The 14674-nt window shown below is 36.6% G+C and overlaps 1 protein-coding gene across 3 annotated transcripts in view; it reads right to left on the bottom strand.

The window, feature by feature from the left end:
- Nucleotides 1-2013: 2013 nt before the first annotated feature.
- LOC147571165 (putative gamma-taxilin 2) overlaps nucleotides 2014-14674 on the bottom strand; it is a 353593-nt gene continuing 340932 nt past the window's right edge. For all 3 annotated transcript variants that reach the window (XR_015247653.1, XR_015247654.1, XR_015247652.1), the window contains 2 exons: nucleotides 13951-14071; nucleotides 2014-3080 (listed from right to left, as the gene is read on the bottom strand). The gene's annotated coding sequence lies outside the window, so the exon portion shown is untranslated. The remainder of the gene's footprint in view (nucleotides 3081-13950; nucleotides 14072-14674) is intronic.

The raw sequence follows: 14674 nt of genomic DNA, 5'->3' as shown, positions 1-14674 counted from the left end.
AAGCACATCCTACATAGGATTATAGATCGTTACAAATCTTAATTAACCACAACGGCAAGAAGAGATTCAAAGGCAAATATGTAGGGTTATATAGTTGGTAGCAAAACTTTGCTTCTTTAATACAGGGAAGTTTTAACTAAGTAAGAAAGGCCTGAAAAGACAAAACATAACCTCTGGTTTTCCTGTCAGACAAAAGAGAAAAAAACCTTTGCAATCATACACACAGACACACACACACACACACACATACATTGTGTATATACATACGTGTGTGTGAATACATATATATGTGTGTATGTGTATATATATATGTGTGTGTATATATATGTGTGTGTGTATATGTGTGTATGTGTGTGTGTGTATATGTGTGTGTGTGTATGTGTGTGTGTGCATATGTGTGTGTGTGTGTGTGTGTGTGTGTGTGTATAATCAAAAGCATATCAACAATCCAAGGAAACTTTGTCTTTTGAACAGAGAGAAAAGCAGAATTTCAATCTTATACCCGTTTACTTTTAAGATCCCTTCACTTTTACCATAGTTCTTCCTAACCACACACATAAAATTCCTTTCCAAAGATTTTCCTTCACGAACCTTCTACAACTTTTCTTTGCATTCAGATTTTCTCGCAAGCCATTTCTATCCAAACGGCCAGCCTCATTTAGGACAAAATTACGTTTTTTCACGTTCAGCAAAAATGGATTTCCATTCCCTATACTTTTCTGACCCACCTCCTATATTTTACACATATACTTGCCTTCTTTAGTTCCATCAGTCTTAAGTACTAGCAGAATTTTAACTCTTAAAAACCTTAGTCTCCAGTGAAAATTAACTAGTAATCAGTTGTAAACTGTTATAACAGAATTCTTTAGATGACATATTTATGAACCACTTAAGCACACAGCATGTTTACCAACAGACCTTCAAATATCCTTAGTTTCTCTGCAATAAGAAGGCAAAGCACAAACTTATACTTAGTAATCAGTGCTTTAGTACTCCATTTTGTTTGGAAAAGACCTAGATATCCAATGAATTCAATCCCATTTATCATATAAGCAAAATTTTAAAGTTTCAGGTTACCAAAGACTTTGAAAGCTATCTTAATTACCCATGAAAACTTTGAGACACAATTAAGCATCATTTTAAGTCATCATTTTGCTAACAAATTGGCAACAGAGGTAATAGCTTATTTAAACTTTAGCACACTTAGGTACAATAATTTTCATATTTAATGCTGATAACTCTAAGGACAGGTCTGTATCAAAGCAACAAACTTAAGTTAGCTTGAACTTCTAGTATGTTCCACCTGCATTCTGTTAAAAGACAATTTTTCCCAATTGTCAGTTTTTACCTGGAACACCAGTGGGGAATTGGAAGTGGGTGGTCCAAGGGGGTGCTCTTTACTCCTTGACATAGAGAGTGGGAAGAGGAGCCAATAGTGCCTGAGGCACTGAGGATGGTATAGGAACCACTTATGCAGGCTGCACCCAAGGTGGTGCAGAAACAGGAGGGGGCAGGGAAGGCAGAAAAGGTGAGGTGCCAGTAGGAGGCAGAGAAGGAAGCTTTCTGGTTCAGAAGAGCAGATGCCCTGTTTTGTGGGGGCTTTTTTCCCTTTTTTTTCCTCCCCCAAAGTATTAATATGGAGTCCATGTCAGGCCAGAGAAGACAGGGAATTTCACCTAAACAAAGGGAGCTTCGGCAGCTGCTTAGGGATATTCCTTAAAGTCCCCTTCCTGAGTAGACCAACCCCAGTTGCCTCCAATTATAGCTGTTAACCCAGGAAATGAATGACAGAGAAGCCCCCACATCTATTAGGAGGAATAGAGTAAAAGACTCATTGTCCCCTTTGTCCTCTTTGTCAGGATGGCCTGTGTTTCCTCCAGTGACTGAGTTCTATCAGGTGGGGAGGCCTGTTGAGACATCCAGTATTTTAGGAGGGAGTTTACTAGTCAAACACATTTCTTTGGGCAAACACACTCTGCAAGAGGCCTCTTTTTTTTTTTTTTTTTTTTTTTGGTCCAGGTCTTGATTTAGAGCTGTGAAGGCCTGGACCCAGGGTACCTCTGTCCATTTGCCCTGTTTCCTGCAGAAGACATCTAACTGTTAGATCTTACTAAGGCCATGCAGTGTTACAGGAGATCAGTCCTCTCCTAAATTTTACAAGTCAGATTGTTTCCAGTAGGTTAAAAAAAGCATCCCAAAGAGAGTCCTTGAGGACCAAAGAGAAGCTCCCAGCTCCTCCTAGAGAGACAAGTAGAAAGAGAGAAGTAAAGAAGGTCCATTACCCCTAGAATCCCCCTTCCCAGACTCCTGGGTGATGTCCCACATGCAGGATATGTCAGAGGTTCCTGGTGTCAAAGTGACCAAAGGAGTCCCTCAAATGAGGCCTCTGTGAGCATTGACCAGCTGACTAAGGACCCCTGAGGAGGGATGCTAGGGTTCCCCTTCTTCCCCAATGCATTCTAGACTGCAGATGGGTGCCTAGACTATGGACTGAGTTTGCCTTCCTGAGAAAGACCAGAAATCACCATTTTTAACCTATGGAAAACATGGGAAAAGTTTTACAAGGGGTAATTACCTAATTTTGTAATTTAAGTAGTAGTTAGTAGAGAACATTGGCTGAAAACAGTAAAGACAAATCCATCATGATTTCAGTGACATTGCAACACATACAGTCTGTACAGGCAACTTCCTAGGAATTGTCCCCGGTTGCATTTTAATTCAATTGGGTACTGGTTTTGGCCGGCTGTCAGTGGAGGTCCTGGGGCTAGAAGCAGCCAGACCACAGATGTGGAGTGGATCATGTTAGACGAATGAGGAGGAAACCTCACACAGAGTCTTAAGATTGGCAGCCATCTTGGTGACTTAGGTTGCTTGTCCTGTGCCCGAGACAGACAACTTTGTATAAGGACAGGACTAGAGGGCATCAACTTTCTGGGTCTTACTACGTTTTCAGCCAGGATACTAACTTCTAGCCAAAAGGCAGGCTTTCTCCTCCCTGTAGAGTAGCTTCGGGGTAGAGGATTGCAGCTGAGCAATCAACATGAAAATGTTGCAATAAGACCGTACTCCTGAAAAAGACCCTGAAATGACAGTAAAAGAGGAAAAGAGAAAGTACTCACCAAGTTTGCACCATGGCTCAGAGTTCAGATGAAAACACTCAAAGCCCAACATTCAGATGTCAAATAACGGGGTTTTGCAGTGATGGCGATTTGGAGCTGATGGCCAAAAAAGAATTCTGTACACATCTTTGGTGCAAAAGATGATTTTTATTAAAGCATGGGGACAGGACACATGGGCAGAAAGAGCTATGCACAATGACTAGTTATATATTGTGAAGTTGGGGGAGTTAAAGGCAAAATGGAGGCTTCCAGAGGGACTTTGATGTGCTAAAGAGGACTCCTAAGATATCTGAGGCCTTGCTATTGTCAAGCTAAGGTGATTTTCCCTGTAGTAAAGCATAAACATTAGGACTGTAGGGGTTTCCTGGAGGGATGTTATACTCTGTCTACCTCAAGTATCTGTCAATGGGCTTCCGGCTATCAGGAAATTTAATTTTATTTGCCATTTCCTTCTTGCCTTTGTTCCCCACATCACTATGGAGGGGATGGTGATGTGGGGCTCCAGAAAACTGAGTCTGTAGGTTTCTGGAAATTAGGCTATTGGTAAGATTGCTTTTATTTTGTCATTTTACTAAGACATGTGCATACTGATGGAGATTGCTGTCCTGCATGACCTTGATCTCTATCAGTTAACCATTTTTTGTTTTCCTTTCCTTTGCTCTTGGGCAGTCAGGAGTGCCTGAGGAATATCATAATGTCATAATACCCAACCAAGGCAAGAGGACCGTGGTGGTGGGGGGGTCTCAGCTTGCCTTATGGTCCCAAGTCTACTTCCAGAGGGGGTGCATAGTCACTGCAGAGACTGAAGGTAGCCAAGGCCATTCAGCAAAGCACAAAAAGACGGGGTGTGTAGTTTTAAAAAGGTGCACATGTTCTCTGTCGGAGGTGACCAGTTACAGCCACTGCTGGCACTGAAGCCTTGCAGAGCAGGCATTCAAGAGATACTTGGGATACCAAGGTTGAGCTCATGGAGAGGGGCCCTACAGCAGTAGGACCTGGCTGGAGGAGGTGGTGCACAGTGTAAGGAAGTTAGGTATTGAATGCTGGTGCCTAGCCTGTTCCTGCACGTAGCTGTTTGTTTATGATGGGGGCTGGGACAGAAATGGTACCTAGCAGCTCCTATGTTCCTAGTGAAGTCCCTCAGCAAGCTCTGATATTAGTAAATAAGTCTCACTCCCTTTAGCCCCAGGCAGTTTTCAAACTGCTGCTTCTAAGCTGTATCTCTGTGGGCTCTCTCTTTATGGGCAAGGACTCGGTTTCCTGTCTCTCCCAGAGCTGGGCCTACTGATTATTAGAATTCCAGGCTGTAAGTTCTGCTGGTTGTGAGGACTCATAAAATTTGGCCCTTCTGATTTTCAAAGTCAAATGCTATGGGGATTCCTTTTTTTCTTGTAGACTCCCTGCTGCGATAGTCTGTTTCTCACCTTCGTGCCATGCCTCTGGCTCCCTCCCTCAGGTGACCAGACCTGGGGGCTTTAGCTCCCCCAACAAATCTCTTGTTTTCCTACTCTCTTCAGTGCGGTCCTTTCTACATTTAATTGAATTCTACCAATGTTGGGTCATTTTCTGGGTTATTTACGTTGATGTGGGTGTTGTCTAGGTGTAGCTATGGAATGAGGTGAGCTTAGGATCCTACTTCATCATCTTTCCTGGAATTCTCCCAGAAAAAGTAGACTTTACAACAAAGATTGATACTGTGGCTGTTGCAGATGCAGGTCTGGGTGTCTGCACATCAATGCCGCTTTGCTAGGAAGAAGATTTCAAGAAATACACTCTTCACAGGGAGGAAGCTGCTCCAGAGAATGAAAGTGCTCCAGTTTTTATAAGGGTTATATACTTTTACATCTTGTGAAAGCTCAAAAAATTGTAGATTAGCATATAATCAGGAATCATGAGTTTTGTCTTAAAGGAATGCAGGCACTAGGAGCACAAACAGATACGTCCGTATAGATGGTTTTTCTTTAGGCTGCTCATTCACAAAGTACACAATGCATGCATGGTGGGCCAAAAGTCAGGCTTTGGTTTGAACCTAGTTTACATACAGCCATGCTGACTTAGAAATCTAAAATGGCTTTCTTTATATGTTAGGAGTGGAGAGAGTTTTTCTCACAAACGTTTAATTTTAGAATAAACTCATCTCTTGAAAAAAATCTTGGCTCGGATTTTGGAAGACTTTCATTAAATATATACACCAATCAGAGAGAACTGACATCTTAATATATTGAATCTTCAAATCCATGAACAAGTATGTCTTTGTTTATCTGACACTCTTTTGATTACTTTCACCAATGTTTTGTAGTTGTCAGCATATAGATCCTATACAAGGATCCCAGTAATAATTTACATCAACATATAATATTAATGTTTATCAAAATATTTAACTTTCTTTGGATTAATTGCAAATGGTATTTTTTCAGGGGTTTGGAGGAACCTTGCTGATTCTAAGGGTAGGAATATACTGGAGACTTGATTAGCTTCGACAGCCATTATCTGTTTAGTCCCCGTAAGACCGTATAGCGATAGGTCTAGCTTTCTATGTTTGTTTTGTTATTTCATTGTTTTTTAGTGGTAAGAGGAAAGAATGCTAAGTATAGCTCCAGAAGTGGAAGTCAAAATGCAAGGAGCTGTTTTAAGTATTGTGAGATCCAAATCTCATAAAGTAAAACATGGAAAAATGCAGTTACACAAAATGGCATGTGAATTATGGATAACAAAGTAATTGTATAAAATGAAAAAGCCGTAAGTCAAATAAAACACAAGAAAATTTCATCATATAACTGTTTGTAAGATATATGTAAAAGCAATGTTTATAACATAAACAATATCTATAGGTCAGTTTTAGTCATGAGGACAAAGTTGACCGTTCTCAGAAGAGCTATAAGCAAAATGATGTCCTTTAGTTACAAACTTTCTTAACTGTGGAATGGATATAACTATAAATATAATAGTAAGAATGATATAATATCCTCATTAAGGTTTGATTCATTATCAGTAAGTAGAAATTAAGTAATAAATTAAAATAATAAATTAATAGAAACTAGCACACTAGAAATTAGGCAGTTATTTAATTCTCCTAAGCAAAGTGAATAGATGCAAAAGCACACTTAATTGTGGCTAGAGACTAAAAAGGAAAGATAAAATCCTTCTTAGGAATCAAACTAATTTAAATAAAGGCGAAACCTCTTACGTGTTTGACCCAGGCCTGAGATCAAACCCAGTGTGGTATATTGGAATAGTAAATTGGTGAGGGTTTGTATTCCTAGTAAAATAATTCACTTCTATTTATGGTGGAGCTGCCTGCCAAAATAATTGATCAAAGAAGTGCTGTTCAGAAATTTAGCTGGAATTTAGGACCACCATAGAAAATTATCCCTCATAGGTACCAAGATCAACACAGAAAGAGGTTTTCATTCAAAGCTTTGAGAAGAAAGTTTAGCTGGTGCAATATTCACATCAGGGACCAAAATAATTTCTCACATTATCTAAAAGATACAGAAATCTCCAAACCAGAAATCAACATAAAAATGCTAGTTTGAACCAACAGGTTTTGAAAAATGTTAGGAATATCAACTATGAACCCATGCCATGAGAATGACTGCACATCCCAAACAGACTGGAGCTCACTTTGCCACCTCACAGATGACATTATTATGCCCTAAAGAAAAGCCTGTACCTGAGGAGATACCCAAGAAGGCACACTTAACGCTGAATAAGATTCATTAAAAGGGTCTTGAAAATGAATACAGGTAGGGGTACGTGGGTGGCTCAGAAGATTAAGCATCCAGCTCTTGATTTTGGCTTGCATCATGATCTCACAGTTTCATAGGATCAGGCCCCACATCAGGCTCTACATTGACAGCATGAGCCTGCTTGAGATTCTCACTCTTTGTCTCTCTCCACTCACCCACTCATATGTGTGCATGTACATGTGCGTTGTCTCTCTTTCTCTCTCAAAATAAATGAAAACTTAAAAAGAAAGTGGAGTTGAGACAACTGGATGTTCACAATCAAGAGAATGAAGTAGGATTTCTATCTCAAATTTTATACAAAAAAAAAAAATCTCAAAATAGATTAATGATCTAAAGCTAAGACTTAAACTATAAATCTGTTAGAAAGAAATATAGACATGTATATTTGTGACCATGGATTAAGCAGTGGTTTCTTAGATGTCACAAAAGGTAAAAACCGTGAAAAAAAAATTAATTAAATTGAACTTCATCAAAATCAAACTTTTGTGCTTCAAAGGAAACCATCCAGAAAATGAAAAGACAATTCACACTGTGGTAGAAAAATATTTGTACATCACATATTTGATGAGACTTTTATCTGGAATAAATAAGGAACTCTTATAACTCAGTAATAAAAAAAATATATATCAAACAAAATATGAGCGAAGGTGGTAAGTCCCATGTGTCCAAAGATAATCTTATGAAAAATGTCAATATCATTTGACATTAGAGAAGGAGATCAAAACCAACAATTCACACTGTATAGGTCAGATAAAATAATAATTTTTAAAATAATAGCAAATGTTGGTAAATACATGGGAAAACTGCAACCCTCATACATTGCTAGTGGGAATGTAAATGGAGGAGGTTCTTTGAAAACAGTCTGGTAGTTCCTCCAAAAGTTAAACAGAATTACCACATGCACCATAATTCTACTCTTAAACAAATGCAAACATGTATAGATGCAAAATTTATGTATGATTGTTTATAGCAGCATTAATCACCATAATCAAAAGTAGGAAAAAAAAACAAATGTCCGTTAACTGATGAACAAACAAACAAATAGTATGCCCCTACAATAGTATACTCCTAACAATAGACAGTTAGTTGGCCATTAAAAACAGATAGTAAAAGGGCAACTTGGTGGCTCGATTTTTAAGGGTCCTACTGTTGATTTTGGTTCAGGTGATGATCTCATGGTTTTTGACATTGAACTCCATGGTGGGCTCTGGGCTGATAACACAGAGCCTGCTTGCTATTCTCTCTCCCTCTCTCTAGGCCCCTCCCCACACTCATGTGCAGGTGCATGCTCTCTTTCTCTCTCAAAATAAATAAATCAACTTTAAAAAAGAAAGAATGGTATGCTGATACAGGATACGATATGGATGAGCCTTGAAGAGATTATGCTGTTTGAAAGAAGTGAGTTATGCAAGACCACATATTATGTTATTCTATTTAAATGAAGTATTCAGAATAAGTCATTGAATAGAAATAGAAATTGCATTTGTAGTTGCATAGGGCTAGGAGGGTTGGGGGGAAAGTGGGATGATTGCTAATGGGTAAAGGGTTTCTTTCTGGTGTGGTGAGTTCTTGAAAGTGACTGTGTTGAAGGTTGCATAACTGAATATGCTAAAACCACTAACTTCTACAACTTTCATCAGGTGAATATATGGTATGCGAATTTTATCTCAGTAAAGGTATTACCAAAAACATTGCGGACATATAGAGAAATAAAAACATTGGTTGTATTCAATAATTGTGGTGAGAAGAAAACATCACTTTCAGATTCATTAAATTCTATAATAGTAGGTAAAAAATGCATGAATTTTCTGACAAAAATTTTATTTTTGAAAAGAAATATTTTAAATATAAATTTGAGCCTTGATCACCTCTGGTTTAAAACGTTAACATGCCTACTATGCTATGTAAAATATATAAGAGAAAGTCAAGCTTCTTTAAATTCACATTGAGTGTACATATCTTCCTCTTGTTTTTTCAGTGTTATTTTTCTCCCAAGGATTAATTTCAGTGATCTTCTCCAATTCTTTGTTTACATCATCCTTTTGCAGTGTGTTTTGCCAACAAATATTTGAGAGCTAGATGATTTTATAGAGCACATTACTTTTGAAAAGGAGTTGTGAAAGGAAGTAAAAAATTTAATAAGAATTCTCATTTTTAGGTTTGAGTGGAAGTTTTAAATTACTTGTGGTAAGAAAAGTGAAGGTAATAGAATTTTCTAGTTGGATTAAATGTTCATCTAATATTCATAGCTGTTGGTTTATAGTGCTATCATTGATTTTGGTAATTTTCTGGAGACTGTATAAACAGTTGAGATATAATTGTTATGAAATTAAGAATTCAAGAGACAGAAGAATTGTGGTTGATGTGTACCAAGCGCTTTGAAGGATTTAATACAGCACAGTCAGGAGCTTAAGATTCATGTTTCTATCAGGAGCCCTTGTGGGGCACCTGGGTGGCTCAGTCAGTTAAGCTTCCAGCTTCAGCTCAGGTCATGAATCTCACAGTTCATGAGTTCGAGCCCCATGTTGGACTCTGTGCTGACAGCTCAGAGCCTGGAGTCTGCTTCAGATTCTGTGCCCCCCTTGCTCTCTGCCCCTCCCTGCTTGTTTTCTCTCTTTCTCTCTCTCAAAAGTAAGTAAATAAACATTAAGAAAAATACAAGAGCACTTGGGAGCAATCTCTGTGTGGGTGTAAGCAGACATTGCATGTACACTGGACTTGTATTGCTGTTGAGCAATCCCAAGCTTAGGAAAACTGGTATTTTATTTATTTATTTTTTACAATTTCATTATGAATTTTTTTTAATGTTTTACTTATTTTTAAGACAGAGAGAGACAGAGCATGAGTGCAGATGGGGCAGAGAGAGAGGGGGGACACAGAATCTGAAGCAGGCTCCAGGCTCTGAGCTGTCAGCACAGAGCCCCGCGTGGGGCTCAAAATCACGAACCGTGAGATCATGACCTGAGCCGAAGTCGGTTGCTCAACTGACCGAGCCCCGTGGGCTCCCCGGAAAACTGGTCTTTTAAAGGCAGCTAAGGACAAATCTGCTCAACTTCTGCCCCAGAAGAATATATTCTTTAACTTTCATGGCTGTTTGTTGTACGAATCATCTTTTAAAATAATCCAGAAGAGGGACGGACGCCTGGGTGGCTCCTTGAGTTAAGCGGCCGACTTTATGGCTCAGGCCGTGATCGCACAGTTTGGGAGTTTGAGCCCTGCATCAGGCTCTGGGCTGACAGCTTAGAGCCTGCTTCAGATTCTGTGTCTCCCTCTTCTCTCTGCCCTCCCCTGCTCTCTATCTTTCCTCTCTCTCTCAACAGTAAGCATTAAAATAAGCAATAAAGTAAAATAATCCAAAAGAAAAGGCTATCAACAATGTGCTACTTATTGTATGTTTCTGTTTATAGAAATATACAGAAATATAGAAAACACCAAATAGATTGGTGGTTGCCAAGATCTGGGAAAAAGGGAGATGGAGATTGACTGCTGTTGGGCACAGAGTTTCTTTTTGAGAACAGCAAGAATGTTTTATGTTTATAGTGATGGTGATTATACAAGTTTGTAGATATCCTGAAAATCAGGAAATATACACTTCCAAACGGTGAACCTTATAGTATGTGAATTTTACCTGATTAAGAAACAATATCTTTGTTGAAGTTCTGATACCTATAAGCAGTAAAGGAGTATATATGCACGTTGAACACAAAAAGAGTATTTAATAGGTCACACCTACATAAATTGGCAGGGAATTGTATAGCTGAAAAAGAATGTGAACTAAATTCAAAATTGACATTCAGGATGAAGGAATGTTCTTCGGGTTAGGTAGAAAAAATTGGGGAGATGATAAGATGGTCAGGTAATATTCCATTTACAACAAATATATATATATATATATATATATATATATGTACATATATATATACACACACATATATATATACATATATATACACATATATATATGCCCCAAATATTATGACATTTAAATAATAAATAGATGTTGAGAATCTAGAATTAAGTTGATACTTTATAAATCATTCAGTTTATACATGAAGAATTTAAATTATTTTTTAGTTCATAATTATTCATAACTATAAATAAAGAGAATTATATATTATATAACAATATAATATATATAATATAATTATATATTGTATATGCATAATAAAATATGCATGTAAAAAATGTTGACAAATCACTTAACCTTGTCTTGCCTTGGTGACCTTAGCTTGATAACAGCTTAATAACAGGATAAATAGATTGTTATCAAGGTAAGTGAAGCATGCTTCCAGGATAATTTAAACATCACAGTGGAGCTTCATTCATAAGCTTTATGAAGCGCATTTTTACCTAGAAAGTGTTTATTTATTTGTGGAGGATAGGTTTAGGAAAAAAATGAAATCAAGAAAAATAAATTTTGTTTCTTTTCGTTTTTTAATTAATTCAGGATTTTTATTAAGATATTACAACATAACGGGTGTTATTTTTGGCAATTCAGAGAAGAAAACAAATTCACGTGTGTAGAACTTGCATTCTAGCTGTCATGAGGAATACTGTGAACTTTTTAAAATAAGAATGATCATGGTTGTGGATTGGAGTATATAGAGGGTGCTTAGTGTAAACTTAAATGACTCACAGTTTGAGCAAACCTTTCAAAGAATCACTGTAGCAAAACATGTAAGGTTGGAGTGTGTCTGGAATACTAAATATCTTTCTGCAAGAAAGAAAATGATAGGAAAAAAGGTCTCAAGGACAAGTGGAATATGATACGTGGCCCTGTATATGTTAAGGACCTCGGCTTTAGCTTAATGAGAGAGGAAGGAAGGAGATCACTGAAGAAACCGTTTTTGAAAGGCTGATTTTAATTTTCTTTATTTATTATTAAATATTTTTTAATTTAAATTTCAGGTAGTAAACATTCAGTGCAATATTGGTTTCAGGAGTAGAACCAGTGATTCATCACTTACATACAACACCCAGTGCTCATCACGAGTGCTCTCTTTAACGACCCATTACCCACCTAGCGCCTTTCCCACCCACCCTCCCTCCTATTAAATACGCACACAGAGATAAGCAATAGTGTCTTCAATATAAGATTTGTGTTTTGGAGAGCTGGGCTAGAGATAAAAATTTGGGAGTCATTCTGTTTATAAAGCCTTTGGATAGGAAGAGACAGCCAGAGGTTTCAGAGTATTTGGATCAGGGAGAATTTAAGTAAGATAAAGAAGATTAAGAAATAATTATTGAATTTGGCAAAAAATACATTGATAATATTGAATAGAGAACTTTTGGGACTGTTGGGAAGAAAGCCATATGATCAATAGTGTAAAATTTTCAAATGAATAGAAAGAAGTTAGATAGAAGAATATTTCAAACCTAGGAATTAATCGCTGGAAGCCTTTGAGAAAGAAGCGTAATAAGTATTTTGGGAATAAATCTTAGGAAGAAACAAGAATTGATGCAATGCATATAATAAGAACAAAGTGTAGAAATCTTGCAACTAAAGGAGAGGACAAGGCCAATATCTTAAGATACAAGTTTGCCTTTGGATCGTGCCTTTTCTTAAATGATTTACAGGCCAATAAAAGCAATGAGAAGAGGAATGAAGTAAATAATACAAGACAGGAAAAGAGTACTTAAATTGACTGGTTGTATCCTAGAGGACAAAGGAAAAGAAATAGTCATAAAGGAATAAATAAGTATAAATAAAGGTTTGATTTAGATCAGAGTAACAAAGAAGAGAAACCAGGGAATTATGTATTCTATAGCATAATCTGAAGGATTGGAGTGAAATGTATTTGTAATAATTTATGGGAATAAGGGCAATGCAAAAAAGTTTAAGAAATGGCAACAATTCCAAATAATTTTTCATAAAGATATTTAAAAAAACATAGTATGATACTACTGAATACTTGGAAGAATATCTAGATTCCAAAGAGAAAAGTATACTAAACTTCGTGTTGAAGATCTGAAGAAGGAATAATTTACTCGTCTTACAATTAAAAGGTAAGGAGAACAGGCTAATGTAACAGCAAACTAATATTTGCTACGGAAAATAATATTAGAAGACAAAAGCCATATTATAATAGTTTCTCTTAGGGAAAGTTCCTTGTATAATTTAATTGTAAACACATTCTAGGACAAAATTCTGAGAATTTTCCTTCTAAGTTTTTTTTTTAATGTTTATTTATTCTCGAGAGAGAGACAGACAGAGAAAGAATGTAAAGTGGGGGAGGGTCAGAATGAGAGGGAGACATAGAATCTGAAGCAGGCTCCAGGCTCTGAGCTGTCAGCACAGAGCCTGACATGGGGCTCAAACTCACAAACTGTGAGGTCATGACCTGAGCCAAAGTTGGACATTTAACCACCTAGGTTAAGTGAGCCATCTAGGCACCCTGTGAACTTTCTTTCTAAAGGATAATAAAAGTTTTGCCAAGTTAAAGTAAAATAGATAACACTTCTTTTCTTCCCATTTCTCTTATTAATACTTTCAGTTTTCTTTTGTTTTCTTCTTCCAGCTTCAGTTTTCTTATTATTTATTTTAACAAACAAGCAACAGCCTCTATGTGATAAAAATCGTCTCTGTAGAGACTTGCACTGAGTTTTAAAATTCAATCTGTGGGTTCTCATTTCATTAGTAATAATTTTTAATTAGAAACAATGTTCCATTATAAAATGTCTCTTCTAATATTTACTTTGATTTATTACCTTTCATTTTATTCTTTTTCACTTTTTTATATCTCTTCTGAAAGAGTTGATGTTAATTCTCCTTCACAGTATATCAGTATTATTTCTCTTAGAATTTGTTCAAATACAATTTAAAATAAACTTTTCACTTTCCAGAAAGAGAGTTGAGACTTAGTATTGCCGTGAAAGCTCTGGGTTTTACTATTTTAAATTGTAACATGAATTGATAATTTTCCAAATATTTAATTAATCTTAAAATACCAATTATTATATAAATCTTAGGGTTAATTTTAAAATTAAAATTCTTGATTTCCATAGAGTTGAACCAAACAAAGAAATAGGATTTCAAGTGGAAAATGACCAAAGTCTAAAGTAAATGAACTAAAAGGGCTTACCATTTTGTGTCTCCTTGATCAGGAATATCTGTTGGATAGTTTTCTTAGTGTTATTATGAGTGGATTCAGGATAGATCTGTGCCGTTTATTTTGGGGGGATGTCTTCAGTTTTAGGCATTGGCTGAAAGGCACAAAAAAGAAAAAAAGTCATGAGAAATGAATTGCTCTTGCATACTTCTTAGAGGTAAGAGTATCATACGGATGTTAACAGGTGATTTTATGACTCATAGAAGTGTGATTGACTATTTGTGTATACATTGTTTTCTGAAGAATAATATTCTGAATAATATTCTGAATAATAATAAATAATAATAATAATAATAATAATAATAAATTCAACTCAGTTCAACATTTCTTAAACCAAATAAATAATTCTCTTATGATCAGTGATGCGTTTACATCTTGCACATTTTCTGTGAATATTGAATTGTACAGCATCTATTTGGATTGGATACTAAACTATACTGGATTAACTTAGAGGAAGAGTTTTGACTGCCAGAACCTTCAGAATGGAGACAGTGTTTGAAAGGCCTGATGAAGAAAGAGCAGGTGAAATTCCATCTTTGGGAGAAGGAATGGTCCTTGGCCACAGCCCTCATATAAACTTTGCATTTGGCATTCTCTTCTCAACTGTTCTGTACTGTGGTGAGGCTGCTTCTGCCTTGTATATGTGTGATATTTATTGAAAGAATAATGACAAATTCGGGATGTCATTTACCATTGG

Source organism: Puma concolor, unplaced genomic scaffold (assembly GCF_028749965.1).
Source record: "Puma concolor isolate L17-30 unplaced genomic scaffold, mPumCon1.1.hap2 unalloc_scaffold_5, whole genome shotgun sequence".
Lineage (NCBI taxonomy): Eukaryota > Metazoa > Chordata > Mammalia > Carnivora > Felidae > Puma > Puma concolor.
The sequence above is the reverse complement of the archived record's forward strand: the minus strand, read 5'-3'. Positions and strand labels throughout refer to the sequence as shown.